This window comes from Heterocephalus glaber, unplaced genomic scaffold, assembly GCF_053883595.1.
Source record: "Heterocephalus glaber isolate CG9 unplaced genomic scaffold, H.glaber_assembly_v1.0 deba00001579, whole genome shotgun sequence".
Taxonomy (NCBI): domain Eukaryota; kingdom Metazoa; phylum Chordata; class Mammalia; order Rodentia; family Bathyergidae; genus Heterocephalus; species Heterocephalus glaber.
In genome coordinates, this window is record NW_028258360.1 from 9,547,391 (window position 1) to 9,561,436 (window position 14,046).

At 58.9% G+C, this 14,046-nt stretch overlaps 1 protein-coding gene across 1 annotated transcript in view; it reads left to right on the plus strand.

The window, feature by feature from the left end:
• Positions 1 to 14,046, plus strand: part of Col4a2 (collagen type IV alpha 2 chain) — a 117,599-nt gene that overhangs the window by 736 nt on the left and 102,817 nt on the right. The window lies entirely within an intron of this gene.

Consider the following 14,046-nt stretch of genomic DNA (forward strand, 5'->3'; position numbering starts at 1 on the left):
GCGCGCCCGCGCCGGTGGCGACTCGCGGGGCCTCTTGAGTGTGCACGCGCGAGGGTGGGTGTGCGTGTGAGTCGCGCGTCCCGTGCACTCCGGGCTTGGCCCCGAGCTGGGAGCTAATCGTGCAAAACAGCCCAGCCCGGGCGTCCTTTCCCTTGGTTCCTGGAGCAGAGCTCCGGTAGCAGTTAGAGCAGAAAGTCAGGCACTCGGGCTTTGGACGCGCGGAAGGGAGGGAAGGAAGAGGACTGCCGGGCTGCAGAGCTTTCTGGTGTTGAAAAGCGGGACTCTGAGGGAATGGGCGGGCCAAGGAGGAGAACTGCACTTAACCTCTGCCAGGGCCTTGGAGGAGGAGACCGTGCATCCTCCAGAGCTGGGGTCCAGGCCTGGGCCAGCCGGGCGTGGGCGCTCACCTGTGGCCCAGCCCTCAGCCCTGCCAGTGCGGACAGGGCCTGGGGGCTGGCACAGCGGTCTCGTTTAAATGGCAGCGGCGGCTTGGCTGAGCTCTGGGCTCCCCTGGCTAAAATGCCCCAGGAGTGCTGGGTGTCTTCAGGAACACGCAGTCCTGGAGGAGAGCGGCCCAGTCCCCACCCCGGCCTGTTTGGGGTGTCTGCCGGAAGCTGGTCTGGGCTGCAGCCAGAGCCCCAGGTGGGGTCCTAGTGGGAATTAGCCTAGGTCCTAGGAGCTCACAAGGACACGGGAAACCTTGTTTCGCATTTTGTCACTTCTGTGATTCTCACACCATCCTGTCCTAAAATAAGTAAGGACCTCGGAGGCTGGGAGTGGTGGGATCACTCCTCGGGGGAAAGAGCTGCCTTCAGTGGGGTTCAGGGCCCAGAGGGGATGGAGGCCAAGGAGCTCAGAGACTTTGAGCAGCACAGTCCAGGCCAAAGTGCCCTTCTGGTCTGGCCTGGCCCCATTCTGTGCTCAGCCAGGACTTAAGAGCAGAGCCAGGAGTTTGAACCAAGCCAGGTGTGCTGGCACGTAGCAGACAGGCCCAGATTTAGGGCCACAGGCAACCTCACATCAGCAGAGGGTCCCTAGAAAGCACCAGGTGGTGTTGGGGTGTGAGAGAGCATGCGCGTGCTTCCTCCTGCACCCCTAGCTCACAAGCTCCTGAGTGAACCAGTGCCTTCGCCCCTGAGAATGAGGAGTCCCAAAGTCTCATGGGGCTGGCCTTGCAGTTGGGGGAAACGGCTTCCCACTGGAAGACCTAGGCTTGAAGCATGCTTCTACCCATATGATGATCCCAGCCTCAGTTTCCACACTTTGCACAAGTAGCGGTCCCCATCTTGTCTTAGGGGCCATGTGCCCTGCTGTATGGAACTGAGGTCCCGGCCTCCCACATCCTGCAGGCTGGAGCTCACCTTCAGCCTCTTTAACCTAGGTCCCTGATGGCCAGGAGCATTTACTGCCCAGCAGAGCTCCCCAAAGGGCAGCCCTCGGGACAGAACCTCCCAGAAAGGCTCAGTGACACAGTGACAATTCAGACCTCTGGTTCCCCCTGAATCTCCCGGGGGACATTCTGGAAGCCCACCATGGAATTCTCATACCATGCCGAAGTTTGAGGACTGTTGAGAAGTACCTGGAGTCACTTGCCAATTTATTTCATGTCTTTGGGCTTTAGATTTCAAATCTACAAATAATGGCAGTAAATATTTTACTTGTGGTATATTAATATGTGCTCTTCATTCGAAAGACATGTGGTTTGTTATATTTGGCAACACATTCATTAACTTCTGCTTACTCACTTCGTGGGCCACTGGCCCCATAGCTGCTACCCAGGAAATGGCCCCTGGACCCTGGGCTGTGTTCACTGAATTGCTCTTAACTGTGGCGAGCTCAGGAACCCTGTCCTGTGGCTCAGTGTCTCAGGAATCATCCCAGGGTTGCGTTAGCTCAGTAACAAAGGACGCTGGTTGCATCTTGTGGAACAGTGTGCAGAAGCAGCTGAATGTAGTTAGTGAAAAAAAAATAGGTGATTATTTAATAAGTGCTTCATGGGTGCTAATTTGTATGCCCTGATACATCAAAGCCCCCTAAGGAAAATACTCTCACTGCAGATGAGGAGAAAGAGGCTCAGAGCAAGCAGCGTGCCTGAGACCCCTTTCCATGAGCGCCCTGGGGTCTGGGGCGGCCTCCAGTCAGCAGTGAGGCCGCTCTCGAAGGTCACTCTGAGCTTCGGTCCTCGCATCTCAGCAGGGTAGAAGCGTGTTGGGGTGTCTCATCGGGGCATCTAGCGCAGCTCAGGAGCCAGGAGGTGTCCTGGGCCGGGCCTGCCAGAGGGGAGTTCTGCGACCTTCACAGAGGGGCTGCATGGCCCTGACCTTCACAGACTTAAAAGCCCCAGCTGCAGCTGCAGCTGCTCCGGGGAGCTCTAAGCATTATTGCTTATCTCAAGAGGCCTTGAAGCTCTAAGGCCCAGTCCTGGTGATTCTGGAGGAAGAGAATTCCAGAGAACAAAGGCCTTCCCTGATATCAGATAGCGGCCACCTCATGACCTCAGCTGGGGGACACTGGCCAGCGGGGAGGTCCCTGCAGCTCCCCGCGCCCACCAGGGGACACAGTTATGGCTCCCACGTGGCCTTCTGAAGCTCCAGCCTTGGAAAACTCACTGGCCCCACAGCAGGAGCCCTTTGCGTCCCTCCAGAAAGGCCGCAGCCAGAAGCAAGGCCTCTCGTCTGCTCATGGGGCGCTCAGGAGAGAAGGGCAGTGGAGATGCTTCTGGGGTGCTGCCAGGAGTCACTTGCCCACCACCTGTTGTACAAACTCTGGGCCCCTAGAAGGGCTCCCGAGGCCCCTCCTCTGTTTGTGGAGCCCCGAGCACACCCAGCCCTCCGCGGGCTAGCGAAGGAGCTCTCCCTGGGTGGCTGGATGACTCGGCCTAATAAATAACAGTGGGATTCGTCATCTGCAGCCCACGCTGGAGGTGGACAGAGAGTGAGCAAAAAACAGACAGGAAAACGGGCCTGGCACTGCTTGGCGGATGTATTTAGAGCCAGACAGAGAGAAAGAAAATGTGGAATTGAAGAAAAAGTTCAAGAACAGAAACAAAAGTTTTGCTAAGAGATTAAAAAGCAAAAGGCCATCTAATTGTGCATCTAGGGAGAAGGAAAGGAGGGTGGGCAGCGGAAAGAGCAGAGACCATGAAGGAGAGGAGTGTGGGGCAGCTCTGCATCCAGCCTCCTGTGGGTGTGGAGATGGGCAGAGAGGTCGCTGCTAGGAAGCCCTTCACACCTGAAAAAGTGTCTGTCTTTGACTGGAGGATTTTAGAGGAAGCTCTGAGATGGGCCTTTGTTTTTACTGTGAGGTTGGCTGGTGTCTCCTCCACCCTGAAGAAGGCAGGTCGAGTTCGGAGCTGATTCGGATTCGGCTTGGGACCCTGGCTCTGGGGCCAGGACCTGCGTGGTGGTCCTGCCCGGCCCAGCTACTGATTGGCTGTTGAACCACAGGCTGAACAGTGGGGCAGCAGGGCAGGTGGAGACTTGTGTGGCACTGGTGACCCACGAGCCCCAACCCAGCACTGAGACCCCGAACTGGGCCGTGCACAGCTGGGGCCCTGGCATGTGCTGGGTCTCAGGTGCCCTCAGGATGGGCATGTTGCCCAGGCAGGCAGTGAGTCCGCAGCGGGAGGCTTTGTGTCTCCGTGGAAGCTCCTTTGGTCAGGAAATAAGTGGCACTTGATTGAGTCCATGGCCACCTCTCGCCGCCACTCCCCCGGCGTCTGCCTTGAGAGTCCATCCTGAGTTCATCCACTCCCCCCAGGGACTCTGGTTTGTGCTATGATTGTCCGTGGAAGGAGGAGGTGCCTTCTCCCCGAGGGGGACCCCTGGGCTCCCCCAGTCTGTCCTTGTGCTCAGAGAGTGGCTTTCAAAGGACATGGCATAGCCCAGGCCTCCCCTGGGGCCTCCCCACTGGGCCCCGGCCCTGCCCTCCCCCCTGCCCAGCTGTTCTCCAGGGGTTCGCACCCCTTTCTCCAGCTCCTAGTGATCTAGCTCCGACCTGGCCCTTGGGATGTGCTCTGCTTCTGAAGCATCACACTCTCTGGTAAAACCCTCCCAGGAGTGGAGATGCCACCCTTTGAGCAGGTCCCGGGACGGAAACCTGCCAGAGTCCAAGTGTCCGTGGCGCCGTGCTGCAGCGCATTGCTTAGTTCTGACCCACGTGTCAGGGCTTCACACCTTGTGGGTCTGGGTGAAGGGCGGATAGGGGCTCTTGCCAGCTTTGCATCAATTATTACAGATAGCAATAATTTTAAAATGGTCCTGGGAAGTCGTAGCAGTCCCCGGAGCATGCGAGGCGGACAGACTTGAGAAGGCCAGGAGCTCTCACCCTAGTGAGCAGCAGCTGGCCCCTTACTTCTGGTCCTTCTTCCTAGCAGGCAGCAGCCCTGGCCTCCATCTCCAGCCATACGTGTCCTTTGTGTTCGGGCTTGCCCGGTGACTTCCCGGTCTGGACAAAGTCGGGCAGGGTTCAAGGGTGGGGACTCAGCCCCGGGGGGATCCCTGAGGGCCAGTGATGTGACCCATCAGGCCCGGGCAGGGAGCAGCCATAGCAGCACAGGCGGGATTCCTGGAAGGTGATAACTGCTCTTCCGTGTCCTCTGTGATAGAGCAGAAAGGGAGGGGTCCCCTGGGCTCCGTGTGCCCCTGAAACTCGCCACACCCGGGAGGAGGCAGTCACCCCACTGGCCTGTGCCGTCTCTGGGTAGATGTGTCTGGGGCCATCGTGGGCTGGGAGGACCCTGGTGAGTCCCCCGCTGGCTGACTGCGGGGAAGACCCCCACATTCTGGTCACAGAGCATTCCATGTTGATTTGGAGAGTACAGCAGGAAGAGAAGTTTGGTTTTTTCCCTGGGAGCTGGGGGCAAGTGGCTACATCCTCGTACCTGGCTCGGGAGGGACAGTAGGCTTGTGTCACATTGTGGCTTCCAGGAGGACAGGAGAGTCAGCTTGGAGCAGGAGGATGGGGTAGGTGCCGGGGAAGCCGTGATGGCCAGGGCCTCCTGCATCCTGCCACACACGCCCTGCACGCACAGGCCTCTGGGGCAGAGGGACCTAGAGTCCCTGTCAGGGGCCACAGCCTCTGCTGCTACAGAAGGGCAGGGACAGAGGGGGCCCCGGCTGGCGGGTAACGCCTGGCACTTGGGCCTTCACTGCCCAGCCAGTGATAGCCGGGAACGAGAAGCAGGCAGGGCGGCCGCCTGTCCATGCCCCTGGCCTCGGAGCCCTGGGAGACTGAGAACACCCTGTCCTGCCCCTCGGTACCCGCTGGCAGGGTTGGGTGCTGTGCCCAGCCAGAGGCTAAGCGAAGTGCCCGCCTCCGATAGACTGAAATCACTGCGTGAACCCCGGGTCTCAAACCGACCTTCACAACCCATACATGTCACACCCGGGGCGGCCTCAGGGAGGGCTCTGTCCTCCCGGCCCTGGGCCTAGGATCCTCTGCACAGTGTTGAAGACGCCATGCACTGACAGTGCTCAAGTCCTTCTTTCGGGTGAGAGAGATAGAAAATCGGTGACAGATAAAAATTATTTTTCCATTGTTTTATTTTCCAACTTCAGTGCCGTCCCTACCAGGGACAGCGGCTGTGAGAGACAGAGAGCCAAGTCCTCCTGAATGATTCGAATTTTTTCCTGGGGATTGTTTCATCCCCACCCAGGGAACTCCTATTTCGCTGCTTTGGCCCAGCTCTGTGCTCTCCCACATGGGAATCTCGGAGGAATGTGTGTTTCCCAACTGCACAGACCAATTACCTGGGACCTGCTGGAAATTACAGAGCGACGAACCCTGTGGAGTGTTATCAGCCCGAGACGCTGTGGCATGACCAGTCTCTCGGGGACGGAGGGGAGGGCTTCGGCCTGGGCCTGTGCCCTGCGGCCCCTGGGAGGCTCCGACTTGTCCCACAGAGAAGAGCAGGGCTGGTTGCTCAGACTGTGCAGCGTTCCACACGCACCAGGAACAGGAACTCATCCACAGAGCCCCAGCGGCACCATGGGGCCTGGGGACCAAGACCCCTTCCTCCTGGTCCTCACCCTGCGGCCCTGGCCCAGGGGAGCAGAGGGGAACAGCGAGAGTCCCCCCGGGATGCCCTGGAGCCACACGGAGGAAGCAGCCAGGGAGGAGCTGCTGAGCATGGGGGACCCAGCAGCCTCTGCCCTCAGGCAGCTGCGGATCCTGGCCGGGCCCTGACCAGGCCTGACTGGGCCACAGCGTGCAGTAGCAACCAAGGCAGAGCGGTCACTCGGAGCCAGGCTGCTGCTCCTGGTCCTCGTCCCTGTGGAGCAAGGTGTACTTGGTCACTCGTGGCTCAGCGATGCAGACAGGTGCCCAGAACCTTGACATGGGCCGTTGCGTGGTCGTGGTGGAGGCCTCGGGGTGGAGTCACTCAGAGTAAGGCTAAGTCACTGCTCGGCATGTGACCACCTGGGACAGTGGGGTCTGGTCAGTCCTTGACTGGAAGTTACTCCAGTAACTTACTCCAGTAAATAAGTTACTCGTGTAACTGTAGGCACACAGTTAAAACACGTATAAATATAGATATGTGTCACCCTACACATATGCACATGTACACACACATGCACTCCCATACATGTAACACGCACATAGCACACACACACACACACCTGACCCAGTGAAGCTCCTTCCCTTCCCCTCAGGCTGCAAGGCAGAGTGGGCAGGACCAGGCACCCAGGGCTCCTGTTCTTTGAGGAACCGAGGCAAGGTCTTGGGGCCCACAGCAGAGCCGGGCGTCAGGAGCCGCTGCCAGCCTGCTCACCCCGAGTGAGTCCCGGAGGAAGGCAGGTGCTGGGCCGAGCAGAGGAAGCACAAGAGCAGGCACAGCCAAGGCTGCTGGGAAGCTGCAGAGAAGGAGTCCTTCCCCTTGGGACAGAGGCCTGGCAGCCTGGGGCGAGCCTAGCCCCTCTTCCCGGGCCAGGCCGGCGCCTGCCTGCCATCTCCCTGTCTCATGTGCTGGCTGGTGCTTCTGCTGAAGGTGGTGTGCGCAGGTAGACAGGTGTGACCTTCAGGGACAGCGGCAGGAGCCAGCCTGGCGGGTAGTCCTGGGAAAGGCCGCTTCCTTCTGAGTGCCCGGAATCCGTAACTGCCAGGGCTCGGGGAGCGCGTTCCTGTGCCATCCATCCCCACGGGCGCGTGTGGCCTCTGCTGTGTATGGACAGTGTCCACTCCCAAGCTCGGCATGTCCGTCCTCCGTCCTCCAAGGCCTCAACTCTGGGCCACTGAGCAAGGACAGCTGGCAGGGGCGCAGCTTGTTTTGTGTGTGCTGTGTGCATCGTCCAACTGTTGGCTCAGTTGGTGGAGTCGGACCTTCTGCAGGTGCCCCAGTTAGGCAGGAGTCCGCAGAGGTCCGGTTTGGGGCCGCATTTGTCTCACCTGGTTTCCGACAGGTGTTCAGCACGTTGGTTTCTCCGTGACCGCGCTCCTGGTGACCCCAGAAGCCCGGCCATCTGTGGGGCTTGAGGGTGCCGGCCAGCTGGGGACTGCTGGGGGCTGCAGCATGAGGTTTGCCGGCCCCACCCTGCCCAGGGGACTCAGGTGGCTCACTCACCTCACCGCATTTGCAGTGGACTCTGCCTGGGAGCGGGCAGCCCTCACCTGCTGCATGCACCCCAGGAAGGGAGGAGCTGGCTGTGCAATTCCCCCAGCACTGCACGGTAGTGCCAGGCCACTTGGTTTAGGGGTTTTGTTTTGTTTAGGGGTTTTTTTGTCTTGGTTTTAATAACCATGGGTCTTCATCCTCAAGAAATAAAAGCCTGAAGCTGCAGAGTGAAGTTCCAGGGTTCCGAGAGACGATGTTTCTGGGTACCCAGGCAGGCCAGGGGCCCAGGAGGGGCCTGTGGGAGCTGTGTGTCGCCCATACCTTGCAGCCCCTCAAGAGGTGACAGGACCCTGGGCCCTGTGTCCAGGACGGGCAGCGCGGCCGTCTTCCTTACACCTCTGGACAGTTGCTTCCATTCCTTGAAGCCTGAGAAACAGCAGCAAAGGGAAAGATTTTTATTTTAATTAAAGTTAAGTTAAGGTGTAGCTAAGTTATTTCCAGAATGAATGGAAAGACATAGAGAACATTTTATCTAAATAACCGTGAAACCCAAGTATAATTCAACAAGGCAAGAAAACAACAGGTTTGGATTTGACAACGTGAATAAAGAAACAAGGTAGGACCAGCTTCCTGGTGCAGGCCTGTAATCCAGCCTTTTAGGAGGCTGAGGCAGGAGGATCCCCATGAGTTAGAGTCCAACCTGGACTACAGAGCAAGTTCAAGGCCAGCCTGAACTACATAGTGAGACCCTATCTCATAAAACCCTAAAAGACGAAGATGAAGACAAAGGGCAGCCATGTAGAATCCGAGGGGAGAAGCGCTTCCTGTCAGAGCTTCGCTGTGGGGACAGGCAGAGCAGAGTGGCTTTTTCCGCGGTCCCAGGGCTGAGCGGGCGCCAGGTGAGGGGGCCGCGGTGGGAAACCCCAGGAGGAGAGGCCCTTCCCCTGCTTCCTTACTTGGTGCTTGTCCTTGCTAAGTCAGGACGCTCTCCTTTCCTGCCCGAAGCCACTTCCTTCCCGGGCAGCCCCTTCCTCCGAGACAGTCTTAGCTCAGACAGGATTTCCCGCCTTAGTCACCCATTGTCTGGCCTCTCCTGCCCCATGCAGTGGCCAAGGCTCTGGAGCTTTCTGTTCCTGCTCCTGGAGCCCTGGCCACCCCCACAGGCCTGCGTCCAACGTGGCTCTCAGCGCCAGGATCCCAGGGCACAGGTGGCGACCTCCCCTGGCCATCTGCCTGCCTCTGCCAGCCTGAAGGCTCCAGGTCTCTGTCACAGTCTCCCTTTGCCACCTACAGCCAGGACCTGGCAGAAGTCCTGCCTAGCCAGGCATGGTGACACATGCCTGTAATTTCAGCACTCAGGAGGCTGAGGCAGGAGGATCATTGTGCGTTTGAGGCCAGTGTGGGTTCCATGGTGAGTTCAAGGACAGCCTGGACTATTTAGCGAGACCTTTTCTTAAAAAAAAAAAAAAGCCCTCCCTACCCTGACAGGGTGGTTAGGCAGCAGAGTAGGCAGACCCTGTAGCCCAGTCTCCTGTCCCTGGCTGACCCGCTCATCTGGCCCCTGCAGGACCCCCTTCGATGCGCTTTGCCCTTTGCTGAGCTCCTGGCTGGTGGCTGTGAGTGATTTCTTAGATCTCCAACAAGAGCAGTTTGTTATCTGAAGCTCACCTGATGGGATTTCATGTTCTAAAAGGAAATGAGTTATTGGGCTCTGGAGGAGGAAGAAGGAAGGTTAGTCATCCTGGCTCTTGGCATTTTCTAAGTCCAGAATTCTTCACTTAAGAAATGCAAGCAGTGAAGAATAGGACTGAGTCCTGTGTCGAAGTCTAGGATAGGGAGCAGGCTGGACCACACTGCTATTTCAGGTAACTGGGGGCTTCGGTTCCCTGCATCAACTGCACAGCTGTCTGCTTCCAGTTAGCAGAAAAATAAGAGCAAAGCCTCTGAAGAAGGTGAATGTATTTAAAGGGGGAGAGAGAGAAAGGTGGACAGAGGGATGGATGGCTGGATGGATAGATTTCACGAGCTCCTAAAATCGCCCTTTCTCCTAGTGGCAGCACCTTTGAAAGAAATCTCTTCCGCCTGCAGCTCTGGCTCTTTGGGAAGTGAGCACGAAGCCAGAGCTGTTTGCCAGGCAGCTTCTACCTCCTCATGGTCCTCCTCCCTCCCGGGTCTCAAGGAATAAACAGACCAGAGGCAGGCTTCCTAATTCCTCACATTTGAAAAACCATCTTAGATTTCCATTCCTTCCAAGCATTTCACGTGTTAAAAGTCAGTGAAAAGTAAGCTGCAGGCCCGTGACTCACACCTCAGCCGCGTGCAGGCCCAGCGTGTTTCAGCGCACACGTGACAGTGTCTTACCAGTGTCCCCTCGCCCCTCCTGTCTACACGACTGTGCCAACCGGGTCGGTTCTCTTATACGCCTGTCATGATTTGGTCATAAAACACACAACATGCATCTAACCTTCTCGGCCGTCCAAGCCTGGGTTTGGTAGCACAGAGCGCACCATGCTGTGTGGCAAGCGTCACCACTGCCACCTCCAGGGCCTTCCCCTCCCCGACCAGAACCCCGCACACCCATTAAACAGCTGCCCCCCCTCGCCAGCCCTGAGGCCCTCAGGGAACCTGACAGGTGGAATCACAGCACATCTGTGCTTTTGAGACTGGCTGATGTTGCTGAGCATGGTATCGTCAAGGCTCAGCCCCAGGGTAGCCCTTGTAACCTTCCTCCTTTCTAGAGACTGTATAATATTCCTACATTGTCTGAAATTACTATTTTTAGACTCACTTTTGTCTTTGGCTAAGAGGTTACACAAACCTGCAGCTGGCCTGAGGGACTCATGCATGGGCCCGTTGGAAGGCTACTGGCAGGGAGAGGTGACATTTCAGGGCTCGTGGAAGGACTCTGGAGGCCACCCCTGCCCTGGGGGCCTGCTGCAGTCCTCTGTTGCAGGTCTCCCACTGGACAACGACCCAGTACCTGGAGAGGAGCCCAAGGGCAGCCACCCTTGAGGTGGCACCAGGTGCCTTCCCAGGGCTCCTTGGGAGGCCCTGCAGCTTGCTGTCATGATGTCCAGGAGGACTCGCTTCTCTGCAGCTGTGCAGCCTGGGTGGAAGAGGTTGAGCTTGGGAAGCTGAGGGGCAGCCCGGGCTGCCACAGGAGGCCACAGGGTGGCTCGGCACTGCGCCCCTGGGCACTGCCCAGCTGGGGCCAGTGGAGGGAAGGACACGAGCCAGGCCCGAGAGGATGCCCGCCCCGTCTGGTGTCCACCATGACGATGGGGCCAGGCACCTGCTGGACAGGGACAGGAGGAGGCGAGGGAGGGAGCGAGGTGCGTCCCGGGCAGAGCCGCAGCCAGGGCGGGCTTTGTTCAGAGTCGCAGCCCAGGTGCGCGCTCCGTGCCAGTCGGGCCCACAGTGTGCCTGCAGCCAGCCACGGCTTCGCCCTGCCTGTTCCGCTAGACGGAAGCAGCCTGGTTAGCTGCTCCATAGGCATATGCGGCTGTCTGCAGAGGCAGGTGCAGAATGTGCTTCTGCTGCAAGGCGGGAGCCCGACTATTCAGCACCAACGCCCTGGTTTTTCTCCTTGAAGAGATGTGGGCGCCCGGCCAGCAACGCTCGGGCTGGCCGAGCTGGGCTTTCTGTGGGGCCTCGGGGCTTGGCCAGGGCCTGCTCCAGATCCTCAAGGGTGAGAATGTGGGAAGTGGACCAGGAGCCAGCAGCACATGGGGCACAGCCAGGTCAGCTCCTTCCCCAGTCCCCTCTCTACGGGGCTGGCGCGCTGAGGCAGCCACCAGAAGGCAGCTGTCTGAGTTGGTTCTCCCCAGGCACCACCATCCCCTGCAAGGAGAGAGGTCTGAGCTCTCAGAGGAGGTGATGCCTGCTTGCTGTCATGCACAAAAAGCAAACTGGACACAGTGCTCAGTCCTGGCTGGAGGCCAGAGAGAGGAGAGAGGGCTGATGCAGTGCAGCTCTGATGTCCACATGCAGTTCATTCTGCAGGTCTCGGGCAGGGCCTGACACCACATTTCTGATACTCCCCTTGATGCTGGTGGCACTGGCATGGAGACACTGTGTGGAGGTGTCAGGAGGTCCAGAGATGTCTCAGCAGAGCCCTTCCTGCTGGGCATTCTGGTTCCCCTTGGCTAGTGGCTTCCTGGATGTCTTCTAAGACTGTCACTCTCCTAATGCCTTAGAAGAAACCGGCCGTGCTCACTTGCTTATGGGAGGGCATTAGAAACTCCTGGCTGCAGCTAGGCGTGACCTCAGCACTGTGGGAGGCTGAGTCAAGAGGATCCCAAGTTCGAGCCCAGCCTGGGTAAACTAGCAAGTCTGTGTTTTAAAATGAAAAGTAAGAGGGCTAGGGTGTAGCTCAGTGGGGAAGCCCTGGGTTTGATCCCCAGTGTGCACGAGGATAGCCATTCAATCTATCTTTGGGGGGTGAGGATGCTCGTCTACAGGCCTCAAGCCTGGGCACCAGACAGCAAGTGGCCCTGAGCCATGGCAGGGGAAGGAGAGGGGCGTGTGGCTTATGTTAGGAAAACACGTCTGTGCCTGGGTCTCCTTGCAGGGCCAGCCTCCACCCCGGGGTGGAGATGAGGACAGCGGGCTCCCCGTTTAATGACCAGTTAGAGCCAGTGGCCACTCAGAAGCAGTTCCAAGAAACAGAAAGAGACACAGCTCGTGGGGCCCAGCCCCCTAGCCTCCTCTGCAGTGGCAGCGGTGACCCCGCGTCAGGGAGTGGCGCCCTGTCTCCCCAGGGACGGTCAGTCCCGGGCTGGCCGTCCCTGGCCACCACATCTGTTGGATGTCTGGAAAATTCCACGGAGGACGCCACAGCCTAGAGATGAAAGCAAAGCTGAAGTGGCCAGGCGTGTCGCATAGCTGCGCCGGGGGGAAGCGGTCCTGGAGGGGGAGCTTGCCAGACAGCGGGAGGGACCTGACTCGGGGGACAGGGACGTCACGCTCAGACGCTGTGCCTGTGACTGTGCCGCTTCGCCTCAAGCCAGCTGTCCCTCCGGGGGGCCTCACTCGGGAGCAGATGCCCCGCACTAAGGACACGCCCTGTCCCCGAGCCCTGTCCCCGGGAATGTCCAGCTCCAGGGCTCCCAGTTGGGCCCACTGAAAAAACCCAGGCGTCTCTGGGGCTTTGGTTGTGCTCCACTTTGGTTCTGGGCTTGGGATCCCCTCGGCTCACTGCCGAAGGGCTGCGTGCTGCCAGGCGACACCAGGCAGAGTCTGGGGCAGAACCGCGCTCGGGTGCCAGTCGCTGTCCCTTCCTCTGCCCCCAGCGCCCCCCAACTTGAGCCTGCCTCAGCCCTGTCACTCTCCCATGCCCCTGCCCTGTGCTGCAGGGTCACAGCCATGGCAGGCCCCCCGGCACCCTTCAGTCTCCAGCCCGGTGACTGTTTCTCAGGTTTTCTCCGGCACTCCCCCTTCCCTGCCCAGGTCCGGCTGCCTCTCCGGTGATTCTCGCTCTGCCGAGTCGTGACCAGTGGAGCCCCTCATCATTGCCCCTGGCTTGGCATCTGTGTGGCCCCCAGGGTAGCATCATTTTGGCTCCAGCTCTGCCCAAATCTCAGTGCAGCTCCCAGGGCCTTAGATGGCAGCTCAGGAGTCACTAGTACCTTGGTCGTGGGTGACCAGGCTTGCTCCGCACACTTCCAGCTGACCCGGAAGTGTTGACCATGTCCACCGCCTGATGTCAAGTCCCGTCCAAGGTCCCCCAGCCTGGCTCAGCCTGTGCCCCGGGGCCCCCTGGCCTCTCCTCGCCAGCCCCGTCCGTCATGGGCGCCCGCTGCTTCCCTGGGACCGCTCGCCCCCGACTGGCTGTGTCCTCCCCACTCAGCTACATCACCACCACTCCCAGCTGACTGGCGCTGCCATCTAGCACCGCCCTGCACATGGCTTCCGCGTGGCCCCTGCACGCTCCCCGGTGGCGTCTCAGTGCGGGTCTGCTATGCGGGCACAGTGGGTGTTGGCACGGAGAGCAAGGAAACAGGCTGAAGTCGCTGGCTTGTGTTGTTCTAAGCGAGGAGCTCATCCTGAGGTGGTGGTGAAGCAGGACATCCCCTTTGGCCTCGGTGTGGAGCTCTCTGCGCGACCCGCCCCCTCCCTGTGCTCCGTGGGTGTCAGCCTGTAAAGCACAGTTGTGAACCTCAGCAACCTCACAACTTCTTTGCCGTGTGTGCCGAATGCTTGGGAAAGCCTCAGCGGATTTGGCTAACTCTTTCCCGGCACTTTGCTCAGGAAGCAAGTTCAGGATTTTCACTGACTCTTGGGTGTCGGATAGAAGGGAACGTAAGGTGGAAATCAGCTGCCACAAACCTCATTTGTGGGTTAATAATTCCGACTCTGTCTCCAGCAAACCACAGGCACGGAGTCTTGAGTTAATCACCTGAAAAGTTAATCAGGGATGTTTTTAATCTGCTTAGGGCAGCAAACCTCGCAGACATGGACAGTGTCACTGACCGTGTGGCCAGTCTGTGACCGTC